Here is a 14,608-nt window from a genome sequence, read left to right as displayed (position 1 = left end):
CAGACCCAGACACAGCTGATGAACTCATGGATAAGGAAGTCAAAGAAGTATTTATGATTGGCCCCTAGTATAACTTTTACCACATTCCAAGTCAGTCCCACTGGCACAGCTGCAAGGAAATATTCAATAAAAATATACTTGTCATAGACCTCTCACACCCATACAATTAATCACACCATCTCCCTCAGGTACAATGCAGGCCAAGGATCTGGTTGTCCAAAGCAGACATCACGAGCACCTTCAAAGTCCTTCCTATTCCTCCTGACTACTGGCATCTTTTCATCCTTTCAGTTTGGAGAGGAGCATGCTGCCTTGTAATGTGTCTGAACCTTGGGTAGAGTGGTCACAACAGTTTTGACTCTATGTGAAGGATAATTCTGGATCTTAATAAAACAACTGCAGATGTCATGTAATAAAGGCCTATCTTATCTAAGGTCATCCATTTCTGTGATCACCTTCAAATCATCTCACCAGCTTCTCCCTCATATAGACTCAACACTCTAACTTTCACAAACTTGAAGTTCTTCTCTCCTCGGACAAAACTGAAGTTTTGGAATTTATTCTTCCTTTTCATTTTCACCTCTGTTCCATTTCCATCTCAGGCACCATGACTGCCTTGTCCCACTCATATACCATATAGCATACAGCTATCATCTTAGCTGTAACCAACCATGCCTATTTTGTTGCAATCCGACCTTTAACTTGTAACAGCTAAGTGAGCGATGTAGGCCAGAATGAGCATGACAAATGTTGGTTGGTCAGTTTCATCCAAAGTAATCAACTGAGATTTTGAGTTAAAATATTTTTAGTTTTCTCTACAAAGTTGATCCACACCTAACAATATTTGAAAGGATGTTTTAGGATGCCTATACAGCTTTTACGAATTCTTTTCATCCACAAAACTATTGCGCATTGTTGCAGTGAAAAATAGGTCTCACTTCAATGTGCATGGTGTCAGGACAACGAACAAGGATCATTTTCATTTATAATATTCTTAAGTGATTTGTTCAAGAGTACAGTGAACATTTAGTAGCACTGATGTGCTTTTAGTTTGATCTGGTAAAGTGGCTGGTTTGTAGGAGGTCACCACATTAAACACGTTAGATTTTGATTTTCTCTGCTGCTAGGACCGAGTTCACAGATGATAGTTCAATCAACAAGTCTCCAAACATTATGGAATTGCAGTGTTGAAATTACTGAAAACTCCTTTAACAAAGTTATTTCAATGAGTCACAACAAGTTCAAAGAAGAAATTTTTGTCAATTTAACAGATCAGAGAGATTAAAGATACAGTGCATCCGGAAAGTATTCACACCACTTCGCTTTTTACACATTTTGTTATGTTACGGTCTCTTTCCAAAATGGATTAAATTCATTTTTTCCCTAAAAATTCTACACAAAATACCCCATAATAACAAAGTGAAACAGGTTTGCTTGATTTTTTTTTGCAAATTTATTAAAAATAAAAAAAACAAAAACATAACATGTACAAAAGTAGTCACACACTGTGATCAATAATTTGTTTTTGAGTATGATCCTATTAGCTTGGCACACTTATTTTTATGCAGTTTCTCCCACTCTTCAATGAAGAACCTCTCAAGCTCCATCAGGTTGGATGGGGAGCATTGGTGCTTAGCCATTTTCAGATCTCTCCAGAGATGCTCAGTAGGGTTCAAGTCTGGGCTCTGGCTGGGCCACTCAAGGACATTCACAGAGTTTGTGATGTTGGCTGTATGCTTAGGGTCATTGTCCTGCTGGAAGATAAACCTTCACCCCAGTCTGAGGTCCAGTACACTCTGGAGCAGTTTGTCAGCAGGGATGTCTCTGTACATTGCTGCAGTCAATCATTCAGCTTAGTTGGGTGGCCAGCTCTAGGAAGAGTTCTGGCAGTTCCAAACTTCTTCCACTTATGGATTATGGAGACAACTGTGCTCTATGGGACCTTTAATGCAGCAGAAATCTTTCTGTACCCTTCCCCAGATCTGTGCCTCAACACAATCCTGTCTCAGAGGTCTACAGACAATTCATTTAACTTCACTGCTTGGTTTGTGCTCTGACACGCGCTGCCAACTGTGAGGGCTTATATAGGCAGGTGTGTGCCTTTCCAAATCATGCCCAATCAACTGAATTTACCACAGGTGGACTCAGCTCAAGTTGTAGAAACCTCTGAAGGATGATCAGTGGAAACAGGAGGCACCTGAGCTCAATTTTGAGTGTCATGGCAAAGGGTGTGAATGTATGTATATGTTACATTTTTTGTTTATCATTTTTAATACATTTGCAAAACATTCAAGCAAATTTGTTTCACTTTGTCACTTTTATGAGGTATTTTGTGTAGAAGAATTTTGAGAGAGAAATTTAATTTAATCCCTTTTGGAATGAGACTGTAACATAACAAAATGTGGATAAAGCGAAGCGGTGTGAATACTTCTGGTCAAAAAGTGAGAGCAGAACTCTGAGAATATAGTTTGCCATAACACACTGTAAACTTGAGCAGAAATAGTGTCATTTAATTGATCATTTATGGGTGTTACATTTGATTTATATTTGTTCATATTGTAACCCTTTTCTAACCTACAAACTCACTTGTATGTGGGTATTTGTGTATGAATTCTGCCAAAACCTAGCATACTGCTTCACATACAATACTCTGTTTGCGTTTTTGTGTTAAATACTGGGCAGTTCCTTATGAGTTAATCACTTGTTCTGACAAGATGAAATAAAGCAACTTTAACATGACCCGCAACTGTCAGTTTTGCTAAATTGAATTGCATTGATAATGTTAAAGGTTGCTGAACATGACCAACCTACAGTGCCTACGAAAAGTCTACACACCCCTGTTAAAATGGCAAGTTTTGAGGAAAAAAAAAGCAGTCGAAAATAAATCACTTCAGAATTTTTTTCATCTTAATTGAAAACATCAACTTAATTGAAAAACTGAGTAAACAGAGTATTGTGTCTGCATAAGCGTACACAGCCTCTTATAATTAGGGACTAATCACATTCAAACTGCTGTTAAATTCAGTCAATAATCAGTACACAACAGCCATCAATTAAAGTGTCAACTTGTCAACATTCATCCTTCCTTTATTGACGTCAACTGTAATATGTCACTAACTCTTGAGGCACGGATAGTTGACATAGATTACGTATCCTTCACGTTAGAATGTTTAATGTAAACAAGTTGTCAATTCTTTGATGGGTTGAAAGACAACCCCTTGTGGAGATGAGCCAAGCTGCTGAGCATCAGGACAGATTATAAACTTGCAAGGAAAGTAGTTGAACCTCTTGAAATGGCATTACACCTGAATGGCATCTGCCTCTTTTTAAAGGCCTCTTTTTGTTGCTATTGTTGATCATCATTGGCTTATTTACAAATGTTGACATTTACATCAGTTTATATTTATTCTTATGATGTTTTACAGATGCAAATCACTGTATTTATTTGTGCACTTTGTTTTACGAGACATGAGTCAAGTGCTCCCTGCATTTGTGGATTTTATATGAAAACAGGACACAATCTCAAAATATCAATAATAATAATAAAGTATAAATAATAGAAATAGGTAGAGATTGATGAATATACAGTATATTCACTGATAGATTCTAATCTGATGAGCAAATGATGATATACGAGTGGTAATTTAGAGTTGTGGGTTTACAGATACCAATTAGTCCCCATTCATGTGCACACTATGTTTAACAAGTCCCATAACTAGGGATATAGATAGATCTATACAGATTTACAAACACAAATCATTATGTAATTATTATTGCACTGTCTTGTACCTGTTAGGTAACTAAAACATTTGAAGTCCTTGTTGACATTTTAAGTACAGACGGCTCCAGCAATTTTGTCCTGTTCTGTGCTCATTGTTTAGCTGTATGGAGCCAAATCAGGGCCAAAAGCTTCATTTATTTGAAAAAACGACTGAAATATCAATTTTGTATTTTGAAAAATGTATCATTGTACCAGTGAATGCAGCTACTAGCCAGTATCATGCATTGTTGTCCGGCAGATGAATACATCAAACAGACAAAATGTCCGGTGGAAAGCTGGATGGTTCTCCCTTGTGAGCTGGGTCCTGCTCAAGGTTTCTTCCTGTTAAAAGGGAGTTTTTCCTTGCCACTGTCTGCTTGCTTGGGGGTTCAGGCTCTGGGTTTCTGTAAAGCACCTAGAGACAATTTTGATCGTAAAAGGTGCTATATAAATAAAATTGAATTGAATTATTGATCAAGACAAGGGTACTTGGCAACCAGACTCCACTAATTAAAACTACTAATTTCTCCACTCTTGCTCTATGCTGTGCTTTTGTGAACATCCCAGCCAAAGATATAGAAATTATGATATGATGACTGACTTTATGGATTGACAGATCAGGGGACAACTGCCCTGAGGTACAGCGAGATAACCCCCCAATGGAGCTTGACACTGGTGGTGGTTGTGGTGGTGGCACATGACTTTGCTGAAACTGATAATGTACCAATTTAGGTATGTGACTACTGACAACTCCAGGCAATGACACCAGGAAATTATATGTAAACATGTGTGAGATTAGTGAATGACAGGATCGTATGATGGAATGACATGATACAGCCACACGTGTACAGCTATGATACAGCAGTTCAAGGGTTCTCCAGAGGAGAAAGTCAAGGAAAATACTTTTTCTTTTCTATTCCTTTGGCTCTGTATTCCATCAGTGTACAATTTGGTTTGGGTGTTTTAATGAGCAAAGAGGGCATATCTTTATCTCTCGATCTATTTTTATTCTGAAAGTTGACTTTATATTTATATCTTCTTACCCAGACTAATTTTGAACTTGTTCGCCAGTTTCTGGGAACTATATTACCTGATCCTCTTTCAGTTATATTAAGGTTACAGTTTTACTAATTTTACTAATGTCTAGCTTGTCTGAAATTAACCAAGTCCCCAGGAACATGGCTAAACAAACACACACAAAAAAAAATCCTAAAATCCTAAAGTTGTCATTTTCATCCTGCACTGAGATTTTGGTGCTTTTCTGACTTCCTCATGGACCTGCAGCATGATGCCCTCACACTACACCTGTGTCTTGGTCTTTCTTGGGTACTGGAAAAAAATACAACATTAAGAAATTACAAATGCACTTGCAGTCCATCATCTGTCTTTCAATCAGCCAAACAATAAACTTACAGCAACACCTTCTTATATCAGGTCATCACACCCTTATGAGTCTCAAAGCCTTTCTAACCCTTACACAGCATGAGCCACTTTGTTAAGTTCAGACACAAAAACAACTTGGAAAGAATGGGTGATACCCGTTTCCTTTTTGTACACAACGTGAGAGTGTGGACATGTGAATGTGTAGTACTGACACTGAATGGGAAAACAATAGGTCAATTCAAATGCAATACAAAATATATATATATATATATATATATATAGATATATAGATATACATAATCATTGTACATATTTGTATACAACAGCTACAGATATACGGTAACAATGACAATGTATTTATGCAAAATGTTATTTATTTAAGTCATTTTTTTTCACATGATGGGTTACACATAAATAAACGCTGCATTTATGTGTTTATTGTGTTCTACGAGACACACGTGATGTGAAAATTTACAAGTCATACGAATGCATGTGGATTTTGTGTGAATCAGCACAGTAAAACAATCTCAAAATAATCCATACAAGTAGGTCAATATTTATCAATATATTTCCAATGAATAATGCTGAGTCGGTACATGACAACTAATACATATCAACTCTTCTGCATATGGCTTATGCACATTGCACCCCTTGTGTAAAGAAAGAGATGTCCTTTCCGATAGGCATCTGAGCACAACAGTTAATCTGTCATCTAAAATGCAAAGAGAATCTCCCAACAAAAACACGTTGTACCCTCATGACACAACTGCAAAAAAATAACAAATATTTAGCATTCCTTGATATACAATAGCTAATTATGTGCTGATAACGTAATCAGGCCCTGGCAAAACCTGATTCCTTACAAGCACTAAATATGAAAACACAAGTTATCTTAACTGGAGTTATTTTAACTGAAATAAACATGCTAAATTTTTCTAGATCTTACAACCAGATCTCATGCTCTGAGGTTAGCAGTAAAACAATATAGGCAGCTCAATAACTCAAGTTGTGTAAGGGCCTCATCTCTCCATCATGACAAAGCAAGTGTCCACGTTTACAACATCTCTTCGGGTCACCAAAAGAGAAAACAAAAACATCATACAATGTTCTATAAAATTCTGATATCAGCAAGTTACAGTAGTGTTAAGTTGATAAACTAGCTGTGCATCTCTTCTAGCCACTTCCAGACACAGGTCACATGTGAATGAGAGGATCTGGGGGAACTGGTTTCATTTTTAGTGTTATAGGTCAGTGGGCGATAGACAAGAGAAAAGTCGAAACACTTAAAGAAGAAAGCACACCTGTCGTGGAAGTTTCTCCTGTGGGAATTTTTGCCCATTCATACAGTAGAGCAATTGTGAGGTCAATGTCCTGATGTTGAACCAAAAAGCCTGCCTTACAATCTCTATTCCAGTTCACCCCAAAGGTGTTGGATGGGGTTGAGGTCAGGACTCTGTGTGGGCCAGTCAAGTTCTTCCACACCAAACTCATCCAGCCATGTCTTTATGGACTTTGCTTTGTGCACTGGGACACAGTCATGCTGGAATAGAAAAGGGCCTTCCCCAAACTGTTGCCACAAATTTGGAAGCATAGCATTGTCCAAAATGTCTTGGTATCCCTTCTCCAGCCAAACCCAGACTTGCCCATCAGACTGCCAAACAGAGAAGCGTGATTCGTCACTCCATAGAACATGTTTTCACTGCTGATTTTCTATTACAGTATGGTGATCTCCCACAGGAGAACAACTAGGGGCTACTGCACTGATGGATTTAACTCTGGAGCTCTGGAGGTGCCAGATCATCTTTATTGAGGTTAGACAGTCCACTATAGAATGCTTCAAACAATGAAAGGACTTTCCACTCTCTTTCAGCATGCTTCTTCCCCTGTTCTGATAGTGGAGTCTTGTCTGATATGCTGTTCCTCATTCTCTGGCCAAGCCTTAGAGAAGCAATATCTGATATAGACCATGACAGTGAATGGCAACTACTTGAACCATCAACTTGCGCTTGCGTGGATCTGAGTCAGCTGGTACAGTTAGTTGATGTAGTCTGTCTATAAAAGGACTGAAGCTGCTGTAGTTGATGGGGTTGCAGTTCCAGCCTCTGCTGGGGTCAGTGATCCTCCCCAGAGGAAGGATGACGGTCTGACATTACAATACTTTTGGCACCAGGGTGCACCTTGTTTCCTTCGTCACCTAGACTAAGCACAGCAGAAGATACCATAGACAATAAGTTTTTCACTTACTGTATGAAATTCACACAGACCTTATAAAGTTTGACTTTGTGGTGACATGTCAGAGCTTGAACAACGGCAAACCATCCATTTTCTTTCATTTTCTCAGCCTTCTGAACCGAGTGGTTGGAAGTTGAGAATAAGGCTTTTCTCAAGGTTGGACATTAGATGAGGTCTCACCTGCAGCTCATATTCATTCTCAACTTATTCCTTTTTTTGGACTCTTTGTGTTCTTCAGTTACAACCTTGCGGGGTGGAGACAATCTGTGGTTGTCATGGAAGAAGCAGGCGAAGTGGGAGTAAAAGATCACTGAAAGATGGACACATCAGCAGGACTTTCAGTGTTTGTTTTGCTTAAACAAGATTGCCCCACTCCTCAAAAAAAAAAAAAATTAAAAATTACAAACTGAATCCAATTTTAAACACCCAAACCTGTCACAGATCACAAGAGTCACAATTTAAAGTCACACAACAACCCTGTATTGTATATGGAACTGACCTGCCTGACCCAAATGTCAAAGGGTTGGTACACTGTGTGAAGCTGTAGACAGGAGTGTTATCAGTGAAACGTTCACACTGATAACAACAAAGACGACAACAGAGCTGTCAGAGAGAGCTGTGGAATTTTCTATCAGTACCCCAGCAGGTTTGTGTGCCTTTGAGTTCCACCCTGCAAAGCTCTTCTCTATTGGTCTCTGTATCAGCAACCTGGAAGATATCAGGACATTTAAGTCCAATCACATAACAGCACAGTAAATAAAGACCACCACCTTGCTTCTCACTTCATGCATTCCCTATGTTTGAGACACGAAGGTGTGTCAGGTGAGGAAAACCTACCCAAACCGCACATGCATAAATTCATTTTTGAAACATAGCATATCCAAAGCTGACCCTGGAACACATTGTTCATCTATCACAGACTTTTTTCTGATTCCAAAAAATTGTGATGCCATATAAAACAAAAACAAAACAGAAAGTGATCATTTTCTCATCATTTTTCACAAATACTCAATTGAAAACAGCATGAAGACAACATATTTAATGTTTTACTGTATATCATCAACCTGTTAGTTATATCACTGAACAAAGTCACTGGTATACAGAAGAGCTGTGCAAACTGTATGCATGTGCACGTGGTTGCATACAACCAGCTGCTGAGCCAGAAAATTTACTTCCCCTTTTTGCTTCAGGTAATATTAACATTTTAAAATTTACACAGCACAGCGTCTACAGACCACTGTGCATTAGGCTCACGTTTTTATTCTTTGTTCTGAATTGCTGCCAGTGTTCGTTTAACATGGCTAGTATTGCAGATTAAAGTCTATTGATATTTATGAGGTTTTTATTCTTTGTTCTGAATTGCTGCCAGTGTTCGTTTAACATGGCTAGTATTGCAGATTAAAGTCTATTGATATTTATGACAGATAGCATTAAGATCAACAAATTATTGGTAAATTATTTCACTTTGATTTGGTTAAAAACAAAAGTGATTTCCACATATGTGTGTATAAAGTTTAAAGTTTTAGAGCTCTACAGTGTTTGTCACGTTATAAATGAATGCAACATTATGAGTGCACTTAGTGGTAAAATAAATATATTAACTGATTAATTTACACAATCAGCAATTTTCTGCCAAAATTCATTGCTTTCCTTAACAACAGTGTAGCTTTTGCTGTAATATGTTTTTTATATGTTCTTCATAATTCTTTATTACAAGAATCCGTTCTGCTTGACAGATGTCAGCGGCATGTCATTGGTCCAGAGCCAAATGATATACCGCACGTCCCTGTTTATGGGATCATGCGCAGAGCCTGACGCTGTGGTGATACATGTTATTTCTGACTGGGGTTTTGGGTTTTGTCAAGCTAGCTCACACAAAGAAAGACTGGCTATGTCCAACCTGCTTTGTAGTATAGTCCTCTATGGTAAACATTCCACAGGTAAACAGGTTCATTGGTAACAGGTGGCAGCACCATGACTGGGTATGAAAGGGGCATCCTTGAAAGGCTCAGTCATTCAGCATTTTCCTTTCCATTCCTTACCATTGTAAAAGAGATCTATGTAAAACTATTAACAGGACACCTCTATTTACAATCCAGGTCAATGAAGTTTTTTAGCAATGGACTTATCCAGAGAAAAAACGTATTAAAAAATCTCTCTGATGTTGCCATCACAATGTAAAGTCTATGGGCCAAGTGGGAGGTTGTGGTCAGGTCAAGAATGAAAGTAACCTTAAGCTCGCTGTTGAATTGACAGCAGTGTCAGCCCATTTGGTTTCCACTGAGACGTTGGGGGGGGGGTTGCTCCATCAAAACTTTTCTTTTCTTAAACTGATTTGTGTCATCATGATTCCTTGGTTTGCACTGGGCTCCAAATTTTACTTATTTATTCATTTGGTATGCTGCTCCTGTTTTCTGCTGAAACAATTAGGAGTGCTTGTGACCTAATTACATTTTGAATAGCAAAATTCTAAATGCTGCATTTGTTTAACATACACATATAATATCTATGCATGTGGCTGTTTTGCTCTCTGAGAAACTTATAATGATGATACTGAGGTATCTGGCACCAAGCCATCAATAGCAGACCTGTAAATTGCAAGGTGTGGCCTCCATGGATTGGACTTCTTTTTCTTTTTCACACAGATGCTCAACTGGATTGAGAATTGAAGATTTTGCAAGCCAAATCAACACCTCAAACTTTTTGTTGTGTTCCTCAAATCATTCTTGAACCATTTTTGCTCTGTGACAGGGGCCATATGCTGCTGAAAGAGGCCACTGACATCAGGGAATGCAGTTTTCATGAAGGGATGTACTTGGTGAGCAACAACGGTTAGGTAGGCACGTATCAAAGTAACATCCACATGAATGGCATGTCCCAAGGTTTCCCAGCAGAACATTGCCCAAAGCATCACACTGCCTCTGCCAGCTTTTCCTTCTTCCCATAATGCAGCCTGGCTCCATGTTTTCTCCAGATAAGAAACGCACACACAGCCTGCCAGCCAACCACATGATGGAAAAGAAAATGTGATTCATCAGACTGGGCCACCTTCTTCTATTGCTCCATGGTTCAGTTCTGATCCTAATCCCATTGTAGGTGGTTTGGGCGGTGGACATGGGTCAGCGTGTGCAACAAACTGTGATGCACTGTGTTCTGACACCTTTCTGTCAGAAGAAGCATTAACTTTTTCAGCAATTTCTTCTATTGGATCTGACAACAGAGGCCAGCCTTTGCTCCCAACCCGCATCAGTGAGCTTTGGTCGCCCATAACTCTGTGACCAGTTCACCAGTTTGACTTCCTTGGTTCAGTTTTGGTAGGTACTGACCATTGCAGATTGGGAGCTGCAATTTTGGAGATGCTCTGACCCAGTCATTTAGCCATCATGAGCTGGCCCTTGTCAAAGTCACTCAAATCCTTACGCTTGCCAATTTATCTGCATCCAGCACATCAGTTTCAAGGACAAAATATTCACTCACTGCCAAACATATCCCACCCACTGCCAGCTGCCATTGTAACTAAATTAAATGTAATTTACTTCACCTGTCAGTGGTCATAATGTCATGGCTGATCAGTGTATTCTGACTGTCCAATTAAGTAATTTTTGTCATTTGGCATTCCATTCGATGTATTTTTAATGATAGAGCATAGAAAGAGCACAGTGTCTATATTTCATTTGATTGGGAACAGAAAGAAAGACCCAGGTGCCTGAAGTCTATACTGAAGCCACCTGGACATCACGTCATGAAGGTTTCTGGTTTCAGGTTTCTGTTTCCGGCTCACCTTGGACCACAGGTGAAACCTTGTCTGAACGGTCTCCAGTTTGCCTACCAGCCTCATGTGGGTGTAAACAATGCTGTCACCTATCTGCTGCAGCGAGTTCACTCTCACTTGGATGTTGGTGGTGACACTGTGAGAATAATATTTTTTCATTTTTCAAGTTCCTTTAATACTATCCAGACACTCCTGCTGAGTGAGAGGCTGCTTGGAATGGGTGTCAGTGCGTCTACTGTCTCCTGGATCTCTGATCATCTATCAGGTACGTCTCAGTTTGTGCAGCTGGGGAGCATCCTGTCTGTTGTGGTGGCCAGTAACACAGGATCACCAAAGGGGACTATACTGTCTCCATTTCTGTTCATTCCTGCGGAAGTGCTATGGTGGGTTGTTTTAGAGATCGTACAGACACCAGGTGGACAGCTTTGTGGAGTGGTGCAGCAGGAATTATCTGGTCCTAAATGTGAAGAAGACCAAGGAGATGGTGGTTGACTTAAGGAGGACTAGCATTGCGACCAGTCCCATAAACAACACACTGCAGCACTCGGCTCCACTGTCATAAAGAACGCTACAAAAAACATTCTGTTCCTTCACCATCACCAGTTTGTTGAATATATCGGTCCATAAAGTCACTTCTTTTTTGTACTAGTTATGCACTACTGTACGTACAGCTGGTTTTAGATAGATAGATATATAGATAGATCTATCATCGCTGCATTTTTTAAAAAATATTTTAATCCTTAAGTAATTTATTGTTTTTATTCTGTTGCCGCTGATGCTGCTGTGATGCAACAATTTTTTTTTTTTACAGGATCAATAAAGTATATCAATTTGGACAGGAGGCACTGCCCCCCTCCCCTTCAGCCTCACTGAAGATGTGTTTGATAGATACCTCTCTGATGAAAAAAAATATAGCTTATGTGCTTTCATGCTGTGCTGAGTGATTGTCATACCAGGAGGAACTGAAACAGGGGAGGAAGGTCTGAGTCAGGATAAAGAGATAAATGCTGCACAGTTCTGCCTCTGCATCAGATATGTCCAGTTAAAACAGCAACATGCCGTGGAACAGTAATGTTTTTATCACTGGTTACCTCCCCAGTGCAGAGTATGTAACACAGGGTGTGAGCCGTCAGATCATACTTGCAATGGTCATTTTGTGTTATCACCTTTGGTTTCAGATTGACTTTGCCTGTCCGTGCACCTCAGACAGGAATTTTATTCACTGCTACAGCTACCTGTTGCTGCCATCTTTCATCATAATCAGTCTGATTCTGTGGAATGACAAGCGGATTGGAAGAATCTTCAGATACACCTGCTACCACTCATCACTTAAAAAGGGAAGATGCAGCTACAGGGGGAAATTCTGCTCTGAGTTTTTTGTATACTTTCTTCAGGCTGCTTCATCTGGATTCCTTTGGTGTGGGTCAGTGCTTGTTGATGGAGACTGGTATGTGTGCTGTGGGACTGGTTACTCTGAGGAACTGATTGCCTTATCCTGTATGAAGGAGAGTGAGATCGGTCCAGTCGAGAAGGGGAGAAAAGTTCATCTGAAAAACCAATCAATGGTGAGTAAAGCCTCTTACCGGACACTAAACCAAACACTACATGATGAGAAGTGTTCTTTAAACTAATTCTGATATATTTGGCAGGTCATTGGGTTAATCTGCATCTTGCTGACTGCTGTCTGCTCATTAATTTTGGTGCTGCCATGGAACAGGTGGTGCACAAGGAGAAATCACTTCAGGGCAATGTTTGAAGAAGCCATACTGGAGCAGACAGAAGTTATTTTGTGGGAACAAATGGGGAAAGCTGCTGCAGACTCTGTGACAAAATCACTGGCCTCTCTGTCTTCAGTTACAACCACCACAACACCATCCATTACAGAAAAATCTTCTGAGAAGGTGGAAACAACAGAGGATAAGGAAAAAATACTTTTAAACATAAATGTCAGCTGGGAAGAAATTGCTTGTCTTGTTGATGTCCTGATTGAAAGTATTCCAAACAATTTAGCCAGCAAGAACAATACTGTATGAACAGTCTGATTATAACTGTATTAATGAAACGAAATGCAAGTAATTAAAAGAAAACAAACAATAATATGCACATTAAAATAGTTTTAAGATGGCTATTTTCATGTAAAATTCTATGTTGATTACTTTAAATATGTATATTTAAAGTAAAAAACTTTGTTTTTCTTCTTGTTCTTGAATTTTTGAGCTTCACTGAATGATGTCAGCTCAATCTATGTGCAGAGACACTATAAGGATTATTTCACATTCATCTCTAAAAGTGTACATTTTCTCTGTGATCACTAAAAATCTGTTTTTCAGAAGCCAAGCCTTTTTTTTTTACATTTTGTATATGTATGTAGAGCCTCCCTTTAAATTTTAGTGCCTCTTAGTGCCATTCTGTTTATTCATTATTTTTTTAATCAAGTGAGTTCATGTTGTACCTGCGTCCTTTATTTGTTTTCATTTCAGTTTTGATTTACAAGGTCCACTGTCATCTTCTGTTATGTTTATATTCAAAAAAGAATAAAATGACGTTAAAAGAATAGTTTGACATTTTGGGAAATACACTGTATACATTGTTTAATATCTCAGCTGTTCTAATAATGCCTTTTTTTATTTAATCTGCATCCTATATGTCCCAAAGCTTTATGGAATAGCTGTACTGAACTAAACGGAGTACTCATTTGGTCAGTTTCAGTTTACCTCCCTTTGTTGTAAGCTATTCTTTTACTCCTACATAATTCATCAGATCTTCACCATATATGAAAGGATGCATCTTTGACACCTGTATTCTGGCTTTCCACACATTTTTAACATAACAAGAAGAATCTGGACACAAGAAAGTAGGTGAGTCATGTGTCCTCACCAGATTAGGATCACATTTCTCAGTGGAAACAAGCTGTCAGGAAAATGAGAGATACGAGAGACTTTATCGCTATCCTTTTGCATCTAGTGTAGTACAACACACGGAAAAACAACAAAATAGTTTTTCTTCTGTTTCCTGCTGCAAACATAAGGGACGAGTGGTACAACATTCAGTGGCCATGAAGCAGACATTCAGACTACACATCAGGTACAACAAGAAGATAGACAAGCAGGTACAAAAACAAGATAGGTAACAAGGCATAAACATGCAGTGGAAACACAGGACACTTTGAAAACAACAAAAAGAGAAATACAGTACATAAAAAAAAGTGTAAATTGAAGCAGTGCACTAAAAGCAGTATAAAAGCCTAAAAAGGTCGGGATCTTTTATGATCCTGTTTATGTGTTTGGTGTAAATGTTATGGATGTAGAGGAGTTGGTGGGTTCTGTTAACTTCACTGTCCTCTGTAGGGACTTGCGGTTTCTTATAGCAGACAGTGATGCAGCTGGTCTGGGCACTCTCTAGCTGGCATAATTTTGAGCAAGCAGCATAGGTCAGAATGACAAACTAATAGACTGACGCTG

The sequence above is a fragment of the Scatophagus argus genome, chromosome 7, assembly GCF_020382885.2.
Source record: "Scatophagus argus isolate fScaArg1 chromosome 7, fScaArg1.pri, whole genome shotgun sequence".
Taxonomy (NCBI): domain Eukaryota; kingdom Metazoa; phylum Chordata; class Actinopteri; family Scatophagidae; genus Scatophagus; species Scatophagus argus.
The sequence above is the reverse complement of the archived record's forward strand: the minus strand, read 5'-3'. Positions refer to the sequence as shown.